Below are 15,770 nucleotides of genomic sequence, written 5' to 3'. Positions count from 1 at the left end.
AATTTTTTAATCATACTCTTTATGTGTGAATTCTAAATTTCACAGGCAATTATTGTTCATCGAAATAATCTAGTCAAAACGAGAACTCTATTTATGCTTATGAAATTAAGTAAAATACAAGATGTCATTTAAAACATTTTATGATCATCTTTATAGGTACGTTTTACCTTTAAACTAGGATGGACTTACGGTAGGGGTCCGGGTTGTACCCCAAGTAAAGTTGGCCAGCTTGTTACTGGACAAAATGCATCGTATTGGAAATGTACCAATGGTTGTATTGGGACTGTGAAACTTGCAAACACCAATTATATATGTACAGGGGCAAGTGTGAGCGATGATTGGGAACAAGGAGAAAATACCTTTACGTACACATTTCCTGGAATTGGGCCCTACACTGTTGAGTAAGTAGACATTCTTTTAGAACATTGAATTGTTCTATAATATCATCAGTTGATGTTTTTGCTACATTTCCATCTGATACAATTTAATTCAACATATTGAACTTGTTTTGTTTAGGTTTACTGGAGGTGACTGGGTTTCGTTGAATTTTGGACGTGCGGGGAGTTGGTCCGTAGGAACTGTAGTTTATTTAGCAGATCGTAGTGATACTCACAACAAGAACAGAAGTCCAGTCACAACTGGGAAACCAATGTATACGTATGTTAGCAAAGTTTATACCATCATTTATTTAAAACTATACCTTTATTTACTTTTTTGAAACAATGTATTAATCCAATAAAACGATTTAGTTTATGAATTTGTACGACTTGTACATTTCGTTGGATAACAAACTTATCAACGAAAATTTTTTTTTTAAATATACACTTATTTTTAAATCTTAATATCCAATCTTTTTGGTGATTTATTAAAACAGTATGTCTTTTCCAAAAATACACTTAAAGAATGCGATTTAAAATTGTGTATGATATTTATATGTTTAAGATACTCAACTGTTGAACTCATATTGACTTTTGCTATGGTCTTTTCATATTAAACTGTAAAATTTTCCGTTCTTTAGGTGTAGATGGAATGTTTTTGTAGAGCGTTATATTTTTGCAACACAAATTAATCCACGCTTTAGTTTTAAGTGTACGCTTTTAGAGGGTACAAATAATATTTGCTTTTTCTTTATTTATAATTTGCAATGAAATAGTGAGTTGGTTTCAGATATCAAAAATTTGATTTAATATATATCTATTAAAACGCATTTTGTCTTGTAAATTCGGTCTAAGTGTTGAACAATACTCACACAAATACTCTTTATTTAGAAATGTTGCAATTGAATACGTTATTTTTGTGTTCCAATTTTTGGTTCAGAATTCAGTATAGTTGTTATGCCACGATACGTATCCCGGTTGTTGATGACGATGGGGACACCGTTAGATGTCGCTGGTCGACAGGGTCAGAGTGCGTCTCTATCTGTAATGCACTACCGTCAGCGACGATTGATAGTGTAAGTAATGTAAATTCAAAGATAAATCTAGTGTTAAGGGTTATACCGGTTATATGCATTTAGAGAGATATTCACAACAAGTTCATACTAGTGAGTATTTAAAGGGAAATATTAAATTGTAAATGTGTTGTTCGACATGACTGAAAAATATGCGTGAGAGGGAAACACGTGTGATGTACAAAATCAAGATCTGCTGATTAGCAGTTTAATAGCCACACATTATTATTTTGATGATAGCAATTGCCAATCAAATTTCATATAAGTACTGCGTTGTGCCTTCAGAAAAATAAAATATAATGCGGAAATTCTTTAAATAAACTAGTCGTCAAGAGTATACAAAATATGCCATCGACACAAATTGCATGTTTTTTTGTCAAGATTGTAAATGATGACAAAGTTTCTTTTTGATGATAGAAACATTATTACGTCATACTTGATTTGATGAGACCTTTTCCGTATTTTACGGCTTTAAAAGAATAATGTAGAAAATAAAACAATATTTTGACATTTCATATTTAATCACGGGAAAAGTAATTCATGTACCTATATTCAATTTGACATCATTTTAAAGAGGAAGTCAAGAGCTTGTTTAAAGACTTGTTTAAAGACTGTAGGCAATCTAGATATATTTCACTAGTCCAAGATTTGTTACTTATATCCTTCATATTTCATAAAAGAACGGTTGTTTAAACCTGATTTTTCATTGTGTTTACCCCAAATTTAAGCCCAGGTTCACCCTATACAACAGAGATATTATTATGAATCATCATTAAAAGAATTTTTATCATGAATTTCATAGACCTATTAACACCTTTCATTTACTTGATCCTAATAGAATAACAATCATACGGTTAAAAATAAGGTTTTTGAATTTATATCAATTTTTCAAAACAAAAAATATTAGCATTTAAGAACACAATGAAAAAAATATATACATAGTACTAAAAATGATGTCGACAAAGATGATTTATAATTAAAATCAATAATATCAGACATTAAAGACATTCTTAGATATACGTGAAAAAAAATAATTGGTAATACTTTTTTTTTCATAATTCCTCATGTCACATACTTAGTTTAAAATTAACTTGTAAAACTCGGTTATAGCGAAGTCCCAGGGACCTATAGATTCGCTTTGCTGTATTCGTATTTTGTTATATCCGTATAACGAGTTCGTAATGACAACTAAAGCGAATACACTATATACATACTTTCTTTTACCAGACATCAATTTTGGCTTATTGATGCATAGAATGAAAATACATTCTTATGATGCCTTTAGTAATGGTATTGTGATGTGAAGAATTTCTGTGAAAATAAATTCATTCGAACTATTATGTTTAATGGTATAGCAAACTTTTTGAACTGTAAAGAAATTCGTTAAAAAAGTGTTAGATTTCGTTTATATTCCACTCTATTGGACTTGAAATCAGATCGCTATATTCTTAAATTCGTTATATCAGAATTCGTTATAACCGTAAAATTTCACAAAAAAAAAAAAACTGTTCGTACTAAACGAGTTTTACTTTAGTTAGTGATTAAATTGTTTGTAACTAATTTCTTTTAATGCAGAATACCTGCACAATATCATTTCCCGCAAATCACGCATCAAATGGGACCTATGCTCTCGCAATATCTGTAGAGGACTATCCGAAGTCCACCATACATATTGGGTCCCACGTTTATACCTCAAGTACTAAAATGTCAACAGTTTATTTACAGGTATAGTTCAAATGCAAAGAAACGATCTTCTTGTTTGATTATTGTTCCTTTTGAAATACACTTGAAATCATATTTAAAGAAAATTTTGAATTTGATATTAACTACGTTGAGAAAAAGTTGCATTTGTAGTTTTTAGTAAAAACACCATCTGGATCAGGAAATTGTAACGAAAAGCCTCGTTTTATAAGTCCAACACCAGCGCAAGGTTCAACTATTCAAACAGACATTTTGGAGATCTTCCATCTCTAATTCTACGTCACTAATACCAGAAGGTAACAACATCTTCCTAATTTGGATGACTTGAACGTAGATTAAAAACTTGTTCGGTGTCGTTTTTTGTAGTGTCATGTACCTGATAGATGTATTAGTATCAATTATACCTACATACATGTACCTGTTTTTCAAACAGAATTACAAGGGTAGATATAACCTCACCGGCTGGTATGACGTATACCTCACTTCAACCTTTTCCTTTGCATCCCAGGAGTGTCTTTGTCACTACATCATGGACGCCACAGCAAAACCAAATAGGAATCCACATTGTTTGCGCTTTGGCAGAGGACTCCATAGGGTAGTCAGACTTTTGTTAAACAATGAGTTGTCTATGTATAATTTCTAAAGTAAACTTTTAAAGATTTAATATATATTCAATTATTTTTCTTAAAATAAGTTCATTTTACCTTTCAAATTAAATGTAAGATATACCATATGCGTAAACAACTGAGTTTTCTTTTTGAAGGAAAACAAGTGAAGCACGGTGCATCAATGTAAACGTTAACGGTGAGTATTAATTAAATAATATTGAACAAACTCTTGAGCAAACTCTTATTTTATTTCAATAACATACCCCGATGACTTTGATTAATGTACCATAGTTCACCATTTTTTCTATTGTTTTAACTATGGGTTATCTACATCATAACTCATGGGCGGAGCTTGGATATATATAGATCATTTGCATACGACACACAGAAACAAAATTGTTGTAGAACAGCTTTAATATTAAAACAACAAACTGAAACCAATTACAAATTTGAGGTTAACCTTTTAACATTAAAAAGAAACAGTTATTCACACAACAATCCACGTTGACAGAAACTAAGAAACTTGAATTTTGGTTTTGAAAATAAACATTACAGTTTTGAAAAAATGACTTGCTGAACTTGGTGAGGGATTACACTGCTGGTTTTTCTCGATTTTGACTCGCTTTTCCGGTGGCTCTTCCCTAAAATTTTCTAGTTTGGGCTCTAACAAATTTGAAATGTCCTTCAACATTTCTGACGACGGGCGTTTGTATTTTCTCACACTTTCCATCGAACGATGGCCCGTTCTTTCCATAATTTCTTGTTCGGGGACGCCTGCTAGATATAGTGTTGTCGCAAGTGTGCGCTTTCCTGAATGGTTGGTATAATATCCCGGAATTCCTGCTTCTGAAAACATGGTTTTCATAATAGAAGCTAGTTTATTAAGACCGATCGGCTGCTGGCTAAAACGCAGTTCATTGTCCGGACCATTTTCCAGAGGTCGGCAGTAAAACGGTGGGCTTTCACCACAGTTGCCACGGATCTCGATGTAATTTTTGTACATTTTGTATAACTTTGAGTTCTGGAAATGGTGCACTATTTCTTTGGCTTCCACGTGGCGTTGCGCTAGCCCTCCTATAAAAATACAAGTGTATTAATTATAACCGTATTCAAAAACCCTTTAAATCTACTTCATCCCCCCTCCCCGTGAAGGACTCGAGAAGGAGGTGGGTTGAAGTGGAGTATTTAAGTTTCAGCAATATTTATGAACAGCTTACAAAAAACTAATAAAAAATAAAAATCTTACCTTTGTATGTCTTGCTTGATCTCCTTTTGAATTTAACAAAGTGTCCATGTTGATCAACTCCAAGATCTATCAGGTCGATCTCCATCCCTCTATGTTCATCCACGCCACGGAAGCCAAACAGCTTACAATTATAGAAGAACATCGTATTCAGAAGCGATTTTTCGGTCCCATTGCCTAGTAAACCTTTTTTCCCAGAGTTTGTTTTCAGTTTCGCCGCTTATCGGTTATGCTTGTTTGGGCCGAATTCTCACTCCTGCCGTTGTCAATTCGCTCATTCGGGCGCTCAGAATGCGACGAAATTCGTAATACTCGAGTCTTTTTCATCAAGAAAATTCTCGTGAATGCCACATTCCCGGAGATATCTTAGTAATCCGACACACAGCATGTACAGTGATTTTGAAGGGTACGGCTGGCCATCCTTTCTGCGGGCTTCGACGACAAATTTACTCAACCATTTGTTAATTTCTGCTGGTTCGGTCAAATTCTCGAGCTCGGGAAATTCACGACCTGTACTGTATATGCGGGCGGATCGCCATTCCTTGAACGTTTTCACGCTCCAGCTTTTATTTTTTCGTGTATTTTTACTCTCGGTGGATTTAATTAGGTTACCAATGTCAGTGTCATCCCAAACCTTCCCAAATCTATCGTTCAGATTCATTTGTTCTAGGAACATTTTCGGCTGTAACAGGTTCCTGTGTTAAATTAAAGTCATACAGTTCTGCAGTTTGTGTCAAAGATAATTTAGTAATACCGTTAAAAACGTCGTTTTGGTCCTCTAAGAGCACTCTTAGAGCTGCGACAGTGTGTTGTCGTCTATAGATGTACATGTATGCCATTCACTTTTTTCTATCTCGAGAAAATCGACGTTCATTTCAGCCATCTTTCTCTGTAGACTGCAAGTGTGCAAATGAGGACAAAAAGAGAAAGTCCAATTCGCGCGTATTCATAAGTAATGTGACAAGCCATATTAGAATAGGATTTCTGATCAGCATCACGCCATTCGTATCTATTTCTGTCACCTTTAGAAATCAAGGGAAAGGGCGAGGCGATCCGATAGTTTAGTTTGCCAAATTAGGAATTTCGTGCAACTATGGTACATGTGACTTGCCGTATTAGTTTTTTATTGGTTTTTCTTCAGATAACCTATAGAGAGGTTAAGAGGTCACTCGAAGGCTGCGCCTTCTCGTGACCTCTTAACCTTTCTATAGGCTATCTGAAGAAAACTAATAAAAACTAATACGGTAACTACTACAAGGAATAAGGAACTCTTTGAGAACTAAGAGGTGATTATTTTGGTGGTGGTGGTATCAATTCCAACAAAGCCTGAATGGATAATGATATATTCATTTCATTTAATCATTTTTATATTTTCTATCTTTTGCATTTCTAACTTGTGCTGGTTTTAAGCTTTACGAATGATTCTTACAAAGCAACAAGAGTTATACGCTTGATTTCTTATTTAATGCCATTTGTTATCATAATAAATGAATAAGATGTCACATTTTATTGATGTTATTTTGATGGTTTAAAGACGTAAGTCCTTGTTTGAGTGGTCCTTGCAAAAACAATGGAACATGTGATAGAAACGGCTTGACACAGAACTACACATGTATATGTGTCCCCGGATTCACAGGCCGGATTTGTGAAAAAGGTATATCTTTTCATCGATTAAGAATTTGAAATTAAAAGAAATCGAAGAAACAAGTTTTTCGCTTTTTAAAATATTAGCAAAAGAAAAAAATAATAATCGTATAACTTTTTATGATTATGAAACAGATAAAAATGAATGTTCAAGTGGACCTTGTCAAAATAATGGGACATGCCTTGACCTGATCAACAGATTTCAATGTCGGTGTGTGCCTGGGTATACGGGAACTCAGTGTGAAATTGGTAATATGTTTTTACTCGTTAACAGAATTTAAAAAAACATACAAAATCCACTGATATTTGCAAAAAGTACATCTTGTAACTTGCCAGCTCGGTTGATATTTCCTTTTGTGTCTTTGGTCGAGAAATCACTCGACATTGATCCATGTAACCAAATATCGACCTACAGTGAATTTTATAATTGTGAAATATGGATTCATAGTCTTTACCAACATTCAGTGATCATCAAACGTAAATTATTATTTTGATATTATTTTATCGTTGTTATTGTTATACTTTAAAGTAAGAAACAATCGATATCACTAGGGTACAGTATCCTGGTTATAAACAAAAATGTGTTATTTCATTGTTGATCATTTTTTTTTATTTTTTAAGGAGGGACCATATCTTAAATTATATAAGGTGTCAAAGTAGCGTTATGTACAATGCACTAGCTTCTCACCCCTGAGTTCGATCCTCGTTGACCAAATTTGTCAAAATCTAATAAAGCTGTTCTTTCTATATAAAATAAAATGTAAAATTGAAGAAATTGCGTCATTTGTAGATGTTAATGAATGCGCCAGCAATCCATGTAAAAACCATGCAACTTGTAATGATCTTGTCAACTTCTTCAACTGTACCTGTCTTCCTGGGTTCACAGGTGACCGGTGTCAAATAGGTTAAAAAAAAACATTGCTGGATACGTCAATAAATAACTTAAAATGTAATAGATTATTGTACTGTAATCTACTGTAATTAAATGTGTTAGATAATTAGGCAAACTTATGCGTTTAGAATATAACAATATACGTTTTATCAATGAGTGTAAAAAAAGGAGATAAAATTGTAAATGTTAAAAATTGCATCAATTTCAGACATAAATGAATGCGTCAGCAACCCATGTGAGAACCAGGCTACATGTAATGATTTTGTCAACTTCTTCAGCTGTACCTGTCTCCCTGGGTTCACAGGTGCCCAGTGTCAAACAGGTATAAAAACATTGCAAGATTCATGTACCTCAGTAAATAAATTTAAAAGTAATAGATTGTTGTACTGTAATCAAATCTCCCCTCGAAAATAAATTTGATAAACCTTTTTATGTAAAAAAAAACTTATTAATTAAGAGATTATCAAAAATATTTTTTTTCATTACGATATGTCTGATAAATTAGGCATACTAATGCGTTTAGAGATAACAATATACGTTTTCTGCAGATATCAATAAGTGCAAATACTATGAGATAAATTGTAAATGTAAAAAATTGCATCAATTTCAGACATAAATGAATGCGCCAGCAACCCATGTGAAAACCACGCAGCCTGTAATGATCTTGTCAACTTTTTCAACTGTACCTGTCTCCCTGGGTTCACAGGTGACCGGTGTCAAAAAGGTAAAAAAAAATGCTAGATACATCAGTAAGTAACTTTAAAGGAAATAAATTATTGTTCTTTACTCATATCCCCCCTTGAAAATAAATACAATCAATTTTTTTTTTATAAATGATAAAAAACTTATTAAGTGATAATTTAAAAAAAAAATGCATTTAAATAAGTTTGATAAATGAGGCAAACAAATGCGTTTAGAATATAACATTATACGTTTTATTAATGAGTGCGAAAAATATGAGATAGAATTGTAAATGTTTAAAATTGCATCAATTTCAGACATAAATGAATGCGCTAGCAACCCATGTGAGAACCAAGCTACTTGTACTGATCTTGTCAACGTCTTCAACTGTACCTGTGTCCCTGGGTTCACAGGTGACCGGTGTCAAATAGGTATAAAATCATTGCAAGATTCATGTTCCTCAGCAAATAAATTTAAAAGTAATAGATTGTTGTACTGTAATCATATTTCCCCTTGAAATAAAATTTGATAAAACCTTTTTATATAAATGATAAAAGAACTTATTTTAAAGAGATTATCAAAAAAAAATTCATTTAGTTATGTTTGATAAATTAGGCATACTAATGCGTTTAGAATATAACAATATACGTTTTCTGCATATATATCAATGAGTACAAACACTATGAGATAAATTGTAAATGTTAAAAATGCATCAATTTCAGACATAAATGAATGCGCCAGCAACCCATGTGAAAACCACGCAGCCTGTAATGATCTTGTCAACTTCTTCAACTGTACCTGTCTCCCTGGGTTCACAGGTGACCGGTGTCAAATAGGTATAAAACATTGCTAGATACCTCAGTAAGTAACTTTAAATGTAATAAATTATTGTACTTTACTCATATCTCCCCTTGAAAATAAATACAATAATTTTTTTTTTATAAATGATAAAAAACTTATTAAGAGGTTATTTAAAAAAATGAATTTAGATATGTTTGATAAAGTAGGCAAACAAATGCGTTTAGTATGTAACAATATACGTTTTATCAATTAGTGCAAAAAATAGGAGATAAAATTGTAAATGTTAAAAATTGCATTTATATCAAACATAAATGAATGCGCCAGCAACCCATGTGAGAACCAAGCTACATGTACTGATCTTGTCAACGTTTTTAAATGTACCTGTCTTCCTGGGTTCACAGGTGACCGGTGTCAAATAGGTATAAATACATTGCTAAATCCATATACCTCAGTAAATAACTTTGAATGTAATAGATTATTGTACTGTACACATATCTTCTCTTGAAAATAAATATAATTTCACCTTTTTATATATATGATAAAACACTTAATAATAAGGAGATTATAAAGAAAATGAATTTATAAATAGGTTTGATAAAATAGGCATACTAATGCGTTTAGAATATAACAATATACGTTGTCTGCAGATATCAACGAGTGCAAACACTATGAGATAAATTGTAAATGTTAAAATTTGCATCAATTTCAGACATAAATGAATGCGCCAGCAACCCATGTGAGAACCAAGCTACATGTAATGATTTCGTCAACTTCTTCAACTGTACCTGTCTTACTGGGTTCACAGGTGACCAGTGTCAAATAGGTATCAAGGCATTGCACTCATGATATCTCCCCTTGAAAATAAATATAATTACACCCTTTCATCTAAATGATAAAATGCTCCTAAAATGTTATCTTTTAAAAAATCAATGAATTTATGTGTTTTAGTCTGTAAGATAAATTTGGTGTACATATTCGTTTTGATTATAACAAAATATTTTTTTTCAGATAATGCAAAAACTGTGAAATAGAATGGTAAATGTTAAAAATTGCATTATTTTCAGACATAAATGAATGCGCCAGCAACCCATGTGTGAACCATGCAACCTGTAATGATTTTGTCAACTTCTTCAACTGTACCTGTGTCCCTGGGTTCACAGGTGACCGGTGTCAAATAGGTAAGAAAAACAAGAAGTTAATAAATTTGAATTGCTTTAATATTGATAAATCTGTGATTCAATTCCAATGTGTTATGCTGAACATTGATAGAATAACACTTGCTTGATAAAGTGTCAATCACAAAGTGATAAATCAAGAAAACAACCAATTAAAAAGCATAACAATATTATGGAATCAAATTTCAGGTAATATATAGTTTACGGTTTTTTGTAGATATAAATGGGTGCGAACCAGGGCCATGCATATTTCTGTTTGATTGTGAAGATCGTATCAATAAGTACCATTGTGACTTGATAGAATGGAAACTTGCTCTAATTATTTTAACTTTTGTGATGCTGAGTTTGATTGTCATATCTGTTTTCACCTATAGTTTCAAAAGAAAAACATACAAAGATAGGGATCACACCTGGTAAGAGTGAAATAATCTTTTTAAAAAAATTCTTTTCACAATAGTTTGAATTTGTTTAAATCAAGTTAAGAACACAATACAGTAAGTTTATCATTTTTCTATCTGTATATATATGTTCATTTTTTAACCAGGTTGGCGAATTTTGTTGATATCCATAAACCTGATGTTCAGTCAAGAGTTCTGTGAGTTTTTTTATTTATCCATTTGCGTGTGGTATACTTCTATATTTCTATTAAAAATCGAGGAAAAATACATAACCTAATTCTTTCTGTTTCTTTCAGTTTCAATAGGAAAATTCCATTCAGGCGCTTTTGAACCCATTACAGAAAACTGATTGAATTGCATTTGTAAAATATAAGATAAAAATGTATGGATATTTCTCCTCTTTGATGACAAGTCTCTTTCTGATAAACAAAAGCTGGAATATTTGATTTTTTTATATTTTCACAAATACGAAGCACAATTAAAATATCAAAAAAAATCCCTGTCTCACGAGAGAGATAACTCCTATATCCATGTGTAAAACATTGATTTCTGTGCCTTCTATATTATTGCTAGTGTTTATTTTCCCCGTATTAGCTGTCACTAGTTGAAGCCAAAAAAATATTACGCGGTAAATATAAGTCTATAAGAAATATGTACAAACAGGTCATCACAACAGATTTGAGTAATTTAGCTTTAATATAACATCATTTAAATAATTTTATTGTTTAAATTTTAAACCTAAATTAAAATTTGGCTTTATTAAATACATAAAATGATCGCGCATGAATAACCAGAGACGAATTACTTTTGAAAACAAATCCAAGCCAGGTTTTAAATTCATAAAATAATTGATTGATTTTGTATGTTTTAGCTGCTTTTAAATGAAATTCGCTGTCCCTCTCTAGAGGGAAGATTTTAGAGGAGGATATGTGTGTTGTCGAATTGTTTTGACACGCAAGTGCCATCCATCCATGTACTGATGGAATTCTGTCGTACTATGACAGGATACAATTTTATATACTTTCACATTGACACATTGTATGATTTTTCAGAGTATGAAAGAATTTAGCTTTTGTTCAATGAGTAAATAAAATGATCTCACCGTTAAAAATGTAATAAGAGTGGAGGCTTAGTTGGGAAGTTAGTAACTGGGTAGTAGGGTTTATTTTAAAGTGAGAGAAGAGTGGTCGATTTTTTTTTAGATTATCTGTTTGTGTGTTCTTGTGTCAGACTGAGCACAGTGTGAGCACATGTATTAATGTATGGATGGATGGATGGATGGATGGATGGATGGATGGATGTATGTATGTATTAATGTATATGTGAAATCCAAAACAGGAGTTTAACACTTGTTCCAGACGTTTGTTAATATTTCTATTGTTTGATTTAATATCTGTTAATGTTATAACATTAAGTGTAACTTCAAAACAAATACAATATGATAAGCTGTAACCCATGGGAATTCTAACACCTCTGTAAAACAAAGTATCTTGTATTGCTCGGTTTTATTTCGTCAGAACAACATAGTATCTAGTACGTTCGACATATCCTTTACTTTATTCTATTCAGTATATCGTTATTTCGGATTATAATATCGTTATAACAGACATATGTCATATATAAGACTTACCTTCTGTCGTCGGTACACCATCTTAAAGTTTAACTTATTAGGTCGTTCTTACGAATTAGTCTCGTACACCATATCATCTCGTACCTACAACTTTGTAAGTGATATACGACGTAATAACTTGTAAATTCGACCTAGTGAGAAATAGTGTTAATTGAAAGTACTTAGCGGTACACTTCCCTTTTGTATATGTTTGTGATGAAATAGGATTTCATTGTAGTAAAGTTTGATGCAACTCCCATCTGCTATGGATACGCCAACAATTTCAACCAACGTAAATAAGACATATTGCGATTAAGGTGACTTAACACCAACATAAAGCTAATAATTTCATTTTCATACTTTTAAACAAAAAAAAACAACAACAACAAAAAACCTAAAAAACAGTAGAGTACGATAGGATTCACACACGATAGGATCATCGTACAATAGAACAGGATGAAGGAGATACACGATATGAATTCATACACAATTTTTTTGTTTGAAAAACTGCGGGACAGAATTTTACATTCTGTTTATTTGTTCGATATAGTATAGTTTACAGGAACTGAACAACTTTTAAACTGAATTTGAAATAAAATTACATACTTAAAGGCACGCTACGATTAACCAGATATGATAAGTTTAACCCGATGGAATTGAAGCACAATGGAATAACGCATGATAGAAACGCCTACATGCGATATAATTGGAAGACGATACGTTATTAAATTGTTAATTAACAAAAATGAATTTGATTTACCTTATTTGTACTGGATTCCAAAGCTTCACAAAAGTCCTTACAAACAGAGATATATAGAAGGTTCCGGTAAATGTTCTACCAAACCTCTCTCTTTACTCCTTACTAAAATTCTTACAATAGTGAAGAAGAAACTTCTAGAGTACTGTGCAATAATATACTCCAAAAGTGGTGTGAATCAGATGTGGATACTAAAAAACTCTAAAGAATTATTAGAAACTTTGAGGTCACAAAATCTTGCCAAAATCAATAGCACCAAAACATACGATTTTTCAACGCTTTATACAACCATTCCCCATGACAAATAAAAACTAGGCTTTTTGATATCATCGACAGTTGTTTTTTCAATAAAAATAGAAGTCGTAAAAATGCTAACCTTGTCATTGGAAATCTAAAAGTTTATTTTATTGAGAACCATTCTGATTGCACACACAAATACTCTGAAGTTGATATTAAAAAGATGCTTGAGTTTCTGATAGACAACATCTATGTAGTTTTTGGAAATCAAGTCTTCCAACAATATGTTGGAATTCCCATGGGTACCAATTGTGTCCCATTGTTAGCAGACCTATTTTTGTATTCTTTTAAAAGAAGCAGAATTTATTCAAACATTTGTACGTGAAAAAATAAATCACTCGCTGTGGCCTTCAAACCCAACATTCAGATATATCGACGACGTACTATCAATTAACAATTGTAATTTTCATACTTATGTCGACTCGATATATCCCAGTGAACTTGAAATAAAAGATACCACAGAGTCTGTGTCATCTGTTTTATATTTGGATATTTTACTGGAAATGGACTCTGATGGTAACCTTACAACAAAACTTTATGATAAACACAATGACTTCAATTTTTCTGTAGTCAACCTTCCTTACTTATGTAGCATTATACCTTCATCACCTGCATATTGTGTTTTTGTCTCTCAGTTTACTCGATACGCAAGGGCATGATCTTCGTATGAACAGTTTCTAAGGCGAGGCAACCTACTGACAAACAAGTTGATAAAACAGGACTATCAACAGTCTTCTTTGAAGTCATCTTTTCGTAAGCTCTATGGTCGTTAAAACGTTTTTCATACTAATTGTTAGACCATAATTAATCACCTAATTGTATACGGACTTTCCGTTTCTTTCCCGATTACGACAAAGAGCACACGGCGGGTGTGACCGGTCAGCATAGGATGCTCACTCCTCCTAGGCACCTGATCCTACCTATGCTTTTGCTCTGCTTTGACTTTGTATTTCGTTTTTATGAATTTTTGAGATGGTTGACATTTTTTTATTGTCATTTTTTCATTGTTAAAATATGACGTTGCAGGTAATATAAACATAAAAGGTTTTTTTATTTTCTTTTTATTAAAATATGTATGATATGAATAAGTTGAAACAAAGAAATTAACACTAAAAGACTTTGTTACAAAATTAACAACAAAAAATTATTGTCAGATTGTAATTTTAAAGTTACATGTATACTCATCCAATAAATTCAAAATTAACAAAATTACCTAACCAAAAGTTATTTTGATCCGCAATAAATATTTGAATAATGTCCTCCCATGGTCGAAAATCTTCAATAATGTTTCATAAATTCCATATACAATGCTAGGTATCATGCTTAAACTATTATTGGGTCAGGGACGTCATAATTTTATCATCTTTACACCCATGTTACAATATAAGTAAAATTAAAAGGTTTTGGTTAAAACACTTATAAGAATCCTCTTATTAAAATAATTTATAAAGTAATTGAAAGATAAAAAGCTCCCTCATAGATGGGTTTGTTTAAACAAAGCGGACTGAGCCGAATGCAATTTTAACCCTTATCAGCATCACTGACAGTAATGGATGTAGCAAGACTTCTGTCCTTATGGGCTTAATTGTTTACCAGGGCCCTGCTTTTCAAAAGGTAGATATATTTTACACTGAGTTAAGGATAACGATGCTTGAAAGCCTATCAAGTAATTAACTAACGCAGTGTTTAAATTCTGTTCATAAAAAATAATTTAGCTCATTGAATAGCTAACACTGTGTTAACTGAGGAAACCACTTGGTAATCACTTTGCCACCCTTACTGCATTTTTACTTCCTATTTATGAAGAATATAGATATTGTTTCACAAATCTTTTCTTTTTTTGTGCTGTCAATATATTTAAAACTTGATCAGTAAATCAATGTTATATCACAAATGTTATAGCTCCAAAGCACCATTATAAATTCTTTTCAATATCTAAATCAATAAGGTACATTCATCATTAAACACAAACAAAAACCTTAAAAGTTTTTGTCATTATTCAGTGGGTTTCACGTATGCTAACATTATCTGAAAATGCATTTTGTATAAGAATAAGAGGGTTTATGTAATTATCAGAAAAGTATACACCATATTTGCAAATTTCTATTGAAGCTTAGGTTACACACGTTCATTTAAGTGAACCCACCTGTTTCACTCTTTTTAACACAGAATCATAGGCTTCTCCTTCTGTAAAATATCTGAACTAAATATTTTTTAGTTGTCAATAGCTGTAAGCCTCTTTTTATAAGAAACCTTTCTCAGTACATCAAACATATTCATGATAAAGGTATCGCATAACTTAGAAAGAGACTCGCTTGTACATATGCATATCCTAATCCTATCTATTGATTGCCATAAAAAGTGGTTTTGAAATCTTTTACCTTATATTATGAAACTTTTGGCAATTTCTTTCGGTCAGTTCTCACATATATCAGTCATTCACTGACACTAAAAATTGCCTTTTTCATAAGTTGGATGATTTGGTTGGACATTAACATTTTTAGTGATAGATGT

General features: G+C 32.1%; 1 pseudogene; it reads left to right on the top strand.

The window, feature by feature from the left end:
* The first annotated feature begins 572 nt into the window (after positions 1 to 572).
* LOC128159540 (fibropellin-1-like) overlaps positions 573 to 15,770 on the top strand; it is a 39,216-nt pseudogene continuing 24,018 nt past the window's right edge.

Source organism: Crassostrea angulata, chromosome 8 (assembly GCF_025612915.1).
Source record: "Crassostrea angulata isolate pt1a10 chromosome 8, ASM2561291v2, whole genome shotgun sequence".
NCBI lineage: Eukaryota > Metazoa > Mollusca > Bivalvia > Ostreida > Ostreidae > Magallana > Magallana angulata.
Note: the sequence above shows the minus strand (reverse complement) of the source record. Positions and strands in the feature narration are given on the sequence as shown.